The sequence below is a fragment of the Lytechinus pictus genome, chromosome 12, assembly GCF_037042905.1.
Source record: "Lytechinus pictus isolate F3 Inbred chromosome 12, Lp3.0, whole genome shotgun sequence".
Taxonomy (NCBI): Eukaryota; Metazoa; Echinodermata; class Echinoidea; order Temnopleuroida; family Toxopneustidae; genus Lytechinus; species Lytechinus pictus.
The window spans coordinates 22,945,285-22,952,459 of NC_087256.1; the positions used below are offsets into that span (position 1 = coordinate 22,945,285).

The following is a 7,175-nucleotide window of genomic DNA, read 5'->3' on the forward strand; positions in this document are numbered from 1 at the left end:
ATCTATTTAAGTCTGCTACGCCGCAATGATTGGATCATTTCATCTTTCACGTCATGAAGTGTTCTGTCCATGGCACTCATGAACATTCATTACTTGTATAGTGTCCCCATATTACATTACATGAACAATAGTCAATATGCAGGTTATACATCATTTTTAAAAATCGGTTGGGCAAGAGATACCGAATGGATCCTTCGTATAAAACAAATGGTTCTTGGCAACTTTTTTATACGACAATTTCAACGGAGACAATTCTAACCAAATAAAACTTGGTCCTGCATTGAGCTTTGCTGATTCTTTGGTAAAACTTCCATAAAGCTTAAGTCGTCTATATACTTCCGTCGATACCTTGAACTTACAACAGTCTGCATCATGGAATGGTTTGCCATATTACCATTCAAATGAGCAAAAAAGATATGTTTTGGTATATTTAGTGTCCAGATGGAAGAGTTCTACATGTGTGACATCACTGATGTCTTTCCCATTGACAATTGGATCATCTCAATAATTTCAATAGCTTTATTGATCTCAACACTCAAATGCTCATAACTGTATTACTTTTTGTCAAATGTTACTAAAACTTTTGTTGATCTTATTGTTCACTTTTCTGCCTTCACTCAAGCTACCTTTCCCCTAAAGATTTCATTATCTTTAAATCAATTTGTCACCGATATTTAATTGGAATTGATTAAAGTTCATGATTTTTTTAGTAATGAAATAACACTTGTCCATTCACCGTCATATCTGGATCCTGTTTCATAGAGGCTTGCTAGAGTAATACCAATTAAACAGTTTCTATAACAAAATTACCATCAGAAAAACAAATTGAAGGATTTCAGTAGCTTTTAATTGTTATTGAAAACTGTTAAAATAACAAGTTTTATGAAACAGGCCCCTGATTCCCTCCGGAAATGGCGGGATTTCAGGAATAATTATTCGTCGTCAATCGTCAAAAGTTGAAGATTTAAATTACCCCTCACCCCGTATTTTTTCAGGTGAGTTATATGGTATCACTAGGATTTACAGAGAATGACGGCGCACTTTTCCTGTCCATTTTGGGGGCGTCAACTGCCGTGGGAAAAACAATCCTATCGTTAGTCGGTGAATGGCTTCCGTTTCCTGTCTATTACACAATGGCTATTGCATCTGTGGTGAGCTGCCTGGTCATGTGCTGTTTTCTCGTCGTAAAGAATCTTACAATTATGCTCATCTTAGCAGCCGGTGAGAAAAATACTCCGTCCATCTTATTTATCTACAATGTCAAACTGTCGTAGGGGCGTTGCAGGACACTTGCGTTCTACAACAAAATTACAATCGGGAGTTTTAGCACCGCTACGTAAAACGAATTCAAGAACCGTACTGGAATGTGTTGAAAATGCCCGCCAAATGTCAATTAGAAGCTGGGAGGTCTTTGTCGAAAATTTGGTGAACCGGATACAGCGCTTTCGTCCTAACTTTCGGAGCTGACCGGAAAATATGTCGTTGGACCAGATCCAGGATAAACGACTGTTTTGATTCACCAGTTTTTGACACAGACTTTGTCTTCGTGATTGTCCTTTGTCATGGAGGGCTTTTGACAATACATTTTTGATGTTCTTGAGAGCGTTACGCACCGCAGATGCCAAAATTCCATAATTGCAATTAGATGTGGCCTTTTCACTCATATTGCCAGGAATTAAATTGCAAGCTTGCCATTGACTGCTAATCTACATGTACTTCTTTTACAACGATTGTCATTTCAATACTTTTTCTTCTTGTCTTACATACAAATATTTTCATGATTATTTTTAAGATATATTCCTTGAAACTTGGTTTGTCACATACACTCTCTTTCTTGCTTGCAGACAGAGAGTTTGTTAATGAAAATTGTGTTAAGAATAAGAACAAAACGGGATTCAACGTGATTTGCTTTTCGGTCATGAAATATAGAGCATGTAGACACATACCGGTATTCAAAACGCCATTCATATAAAAACCTCGTAAAGTTTCAACAATGAGAACGCAATACTATATTTCAATAGGAGATATAAATTTCAATTCCTATGCAATGCTGGCCTATAATACCTTTTGGGATTCGTATTAACTTGGACTAATGACTGTCGAGTAACGGAATGAACATTCTTCTGAAGCTTTTACCACATTTCGTAACTCAAACCAGATTTAATTGCTGAAAATAAATAAATCATATTATACTAGAGTAAACATTTGCAAAAGACATACTACAAACAATGATACAATGCATGATGAAAAGATTTTTTTTTTTTTTTGAAAATAAAAGTGATTTAAAAATGTATAAGTGGTAATAAATTAATGATGACTCATTACAACGGAGTGTAGAATAATCAGTATTAACGCACAGAGTATGGTTAAGTACGAAATGCATAATCCGTATATTATGATCATTGTATTATTATTATCGTCATCCTCATCATTATTATCATTTTATACATATAATATAAAAATTAAAAATACTGAATTATTTTCTTTTAAAAGTTATTGGTGGAGTAATGATGACTATAACTACGGTGATGACTCTGTCAATTCCGAATTGTTTCTTCGGTCCCGAACTTTCTCGTCAAACCTGGCCCGTTATCCTCTTTTGTAATGGTGTTGGTCTCATATGTGGCGCCATAGTTGGTAAGTAACGTTTCTGCTGATTATACACTCTTAAAAAGGTTGGGCAAAAAAAGGCCAGATTTTTTATTATCACACTGAGCATCCTACTGTCCACAGAACTATTGGTTGAAATCTGTCCAATTTCGGTAATAAAAACTAATAATTTGGTAATAGATTTGCTTAATTGCATAATAATTGCCCAGAATATATATATATATCTTTTACCAACATACATTATGTTGCCCAACATTTTAAGTGTGTACACTGCATCCTACCAAAAAAAAAAACGGAAACCGACAATCATCGTCCATTTATCACGACTTAATCATACATAGTTACATTAGACAAATGACCTATCATTGTAAAGCTTACGATCTTCTTCTTTTTTCTCCTGGTATGAATCATAATTATGATTGCTCATTCACGCCTAAGTGAGTAAAAAAAACGAAGAAAGGATACCAAAAAGCCACTTGTCGTGTGGTAACTGAATTTCAATACCCGGGTTTCAATCACAATGTCTAAGAATCCTGAAACATCTGCTCGCTAGTTTAATACATGTACCTCAACGTTCTGTTTCTTCGTAAAATAAGAAAAACTTCATTCAATTGGATTAAATTTTTGTATTTTTTCAGAGATCATTTTTTTCCGGTTACATTCCTTGATTCCGAAGGTTCTTTATTCCGAAGATTCGTTTTCGGATTAACGAACCTTCGGAATTACCAACCATCGGAATAACGAACATTCGGAATAAAGAACCTTCGGAATATTCGAACCGTCGGAATATTCGAACCTTCGGAATAACGAACCTTCGGAATAAGGAATGTAACCCCATTTTTCTACATGTATCACTTTGACTCTAGTTATATGCTGTTTTGCTTTTATTTGTTGTGATTTTTATTACTTCTGGCCATTTTCTTTTAATGTTAACAAATCATGGTATAAAGTATGTCTTTCGTGATCAATATAAAGTTATGAATAAAACAAACCTGAACAGATTTCCTTATTAAAAGAGAACCCTTGAATCCCTGCAAAGCACGAACCAATTGTAAGTTTTCAATTGCCTTCTTTTTACTCCTATAGGTCAGTCGATTGATCGTACTGGCTCCTATCGAAGTGCCATTTGTGCTTTTACTGGTCTTTACACTCTCGTGAGCGTACTACTTATCGCAGCCCCACTTTACCAAAGGACATTTGCACCTCAGCGTTACGTCGTACAAGAGTTACATCGACTAAAACGCTTGGAGAAAAGGAACCGCGTTGAACATGAGGAAGCACGTGAAAAACTTGTGAATATACCAAAGCTCAGCAGAACCGGCTATGAATATGAAATTGTTAACGAGCGTGTGTCAACCGTTTAGATAGCAATGAGTAACTTACTGATATAATAATAATGTGACTTATAAAGCGCGAAATCCACTCTGTAGAGTGCTCTAGGCGCATAAAGAGCTGAGAGTTAAATAACAAAAGTTTTTAGAAGATTTTTGAAAGTTTCGACAGAGGTACATTTTTTATGTCTTCAAGAAGGCTATTCCACAAAGTGGGGCATGCAAAATCAAATGATCTTTCCCCCCAAGTTTTTGAAACTTTTGGAATAACAAGGAAGCCAGAAGTGGATGAGCGCAAAGACCTGCTTGGTCTGTAGTAATTGATAAATGAAAGACTGTATTGTGGTGCTGATCCAAGAATACTTTGAAAAGCAAGCTACACAATCTTAAAGATAATCCGATATCAGAAAAAAAAAAAAACCAAATCAGTCAGCATTTTTCATCTGCCACAAGCCAAACCATTACGTCATGTGGTTCCAGGAACGTCATCATCATCAAGCCTTTGTGATGGGCTTCTATCGAGTTTTTGTGTAGTTTATGATTCCACAGAATTCGGACCAGGACCGAAATATTACTCTTCTTGACTTAAAAAGGACCAGTCAAACCCAACAAAAAAGTTGATTTTAACTTTAAAAAAAAAAAATCGAACAAGCATAACAATGAAAATTTCATTAAAATCGGATGTAAAATAAGAAAGTTATGACATTTAGAAATTTTGCTTAAATTTACAAAACAGTTACATGCACATCCTGCTCTGTAAGCGAATGAGGGGACTGATGGCATCACCCAGCCACCATTTATTTTGTATTCTATCATATGAATATGAAAGATTCCAACTTTTCCCTCATTGCCATGTGAAAGAAAATTTTATTCCTCGCTGAACATGAAGAATTATCATATTAACATTTTATGGTTCAGTCAACCTAATTCTTATTGATAAATTGATAAAAATTGAAATATTAATTGTATTATGCAAACAATAAAAAGCAAAAGAAATAGTGAGTGAGGGACATCATCGACTCTTTCATTTGCATATCACTGAATTGTGCATATAACTATGTCATAATATTTTTATTTACATTCGATTTTGATGAAATATTTAGCATCATGCTTGTTGGATTTTTGTCTATTAATTTAAATCAAAAATTTTCTGGGGTGGACTTGACCTTTAACGCTATGGATTATTCGTCAGCTCGTTCGGTCTACATCGTAGAACAACTAATAATTTGTTAACTTAATATATAGAACATATATAAAGCACGTAACCCTATTCGAAGTGGCCTTGTCAGACCTGTTTTTACGCTGTATTGTATCATTGCGTCCTCATTACTCACTGTAATTTAAATGATTGCTGTTACCTTTGAAAGTATTTTGTCCCTGGCCCCTATTTTATACATTATTCCTGAACCCTTAACGTGCCGTGAACACATATCTGTGCATCCACTGGAGTGCCACGAACACATTTTCGTGCAATGGTCAAACAGCTATTGTTATGCCTATTGCATTTTGAGGAGTGCATTGCATGCATGAGTGATTCCACTGTTCAGTTCAGCTAATGGTCAAGAGGTTTAACGTGATTGTCTCAGGAGTGATTCCCTTTTTTGTGTAAATAAAACAATTAAATATAGACCCTCTGAAAAAATGGCACGCTGATTACAGTGAATGGCACATTAAGAGTTAAAGATAAAGCTCATTAAAACATTCACACACAAATTGCAGTCGAACTAAGCGACCCTGTATTTGTGTTGATGTTTCATTTTTATCGAATTCGTTTAAATATACCATTTTATTTGTGGTTTTATTGTTTACATCTGAAATGTAGCATTGTGGCCCAGTGGATTAGTCTTCTGACTTTGAAACAGAGGGTCGATGGTTCGAATCCCAGCCACGGCGTAATTTCTTTCAGCAAGAAATTTATCCACATTGTGCTGCACTCAACCCAGGTGAGGTGAATGGTTACCCGGTAGGAAGAAGTTCCTTGAATGCGTGAGCGCCTAGGCAGCCCAGCTAAAATCGGGGTAGTAATAACAGCAGGGCCCGCTGGGAGAACAGTTTTCAGAATTGAAGTGGCTTCCCTGGGTAAATATACCTATCATCATTATTATTATTATTACTAAATAATGATGGTATATCGAGCCTATTGAATAATACTAAAAAACGGCTTTGAGTGTGGAGCTGAATTTTGTTCAATGTGTACGTTATAACAATATTTACCAACTATGCTACACTTCTTTTAATAAACATTTATGACTTCATTATTAAGAATTGGGATGAAAATAAACATTGTAATAGAACGCATTGATGTAGGCTTGAGATGTGTGGATAGCATGACCCTTTTAAAATGTTATGTAGGTCAATAACATTATTTCTTTTTTCCAGCCGGTTGGCACATTTCTCCTTGCAATCTACATTGCGGTCAAAAACTGGAACTTTCTCACGCGTAATAACATGAATAAGGGCGCGTGGTGGTTATTTGATGGTTTCAAAGGAGCGCACTACAATGATACATATATCACTTTCAGTTGATATTCCATTGAGTTTGGGTATACCTTTCCCCTCCCTTCATTTCCCTTTATTCGATGCCGGGCTTGGACGATTGGTTGGGTTGATTTGACATAGATATTTGTTTGGGCTTGATTATTGACTTGGATGTTTGGTTGGGCTTGAGTAATGAATATTGCTGGGCTTGAATAGCCTGTTTTGTATTAGAATTTGTATAGATAGAAAGCTTACACTTTTCCATTAATTATGACATAGTATAGATAAATGGACTGCTTTGAGAGACATGGTTGTTTCTAGAGGCTCAAGGGGACCGCAACGCGACTATACACGAGGGCTTTGCCCGAGGGCATGGTCTGCCCGATGCGGTACCCGCGAGCCGAATTGAATCAACCATGTCTCGAATATAAAAGCAGTCCATATACATTTTATGAACCGAATTATTAAACATTAGATCTAACGTTAGGGGCTAGTCTAAGTCTAGATCTAAAAGCCCTGGCTCTGGCCCCAAGCTAACGTTAGGACTTGGGTCTATGCCCTTACTTAGCCCTGACCCTGAAGTTAGGTCTCAAAGTCGAATATCATAAGCAGTTCCCGAGCAGTTCATACCGATAGGCCCTACTAGGCCTAGATCTAGATATTTTAAGGAACCAAATTACTAATTTGGTTCTGATTCTGAATAGGGTCTAGGCTAGATCTAACGTTCAGAAATAAATCCCTATTAGAGTGTAATCT

The 7,175-nt window shown here is 36.1% G+C and overlaps 1 long non-coding RNA gene across 1 annotated transcript; it reads left to right on the top strand.

The window, feature by feature from the left end:
* Positions 1-994: 994 nt before the first annotated feature.
* LOC129272579 (uncharacterized) lies at positions 995-5,667 on the top strand. The gene is made up of 3 exons (XR_010295334.1): positions 995-1,221; positions 2,494-2,637; positions 3,697-5,667. It is a non-coding gene; the product is annotated as an uncharacterized LOC129272579 (long non-coding RNA).
* Positions 5,668-7,175: the final 1,508 nt, after the last annotated feature.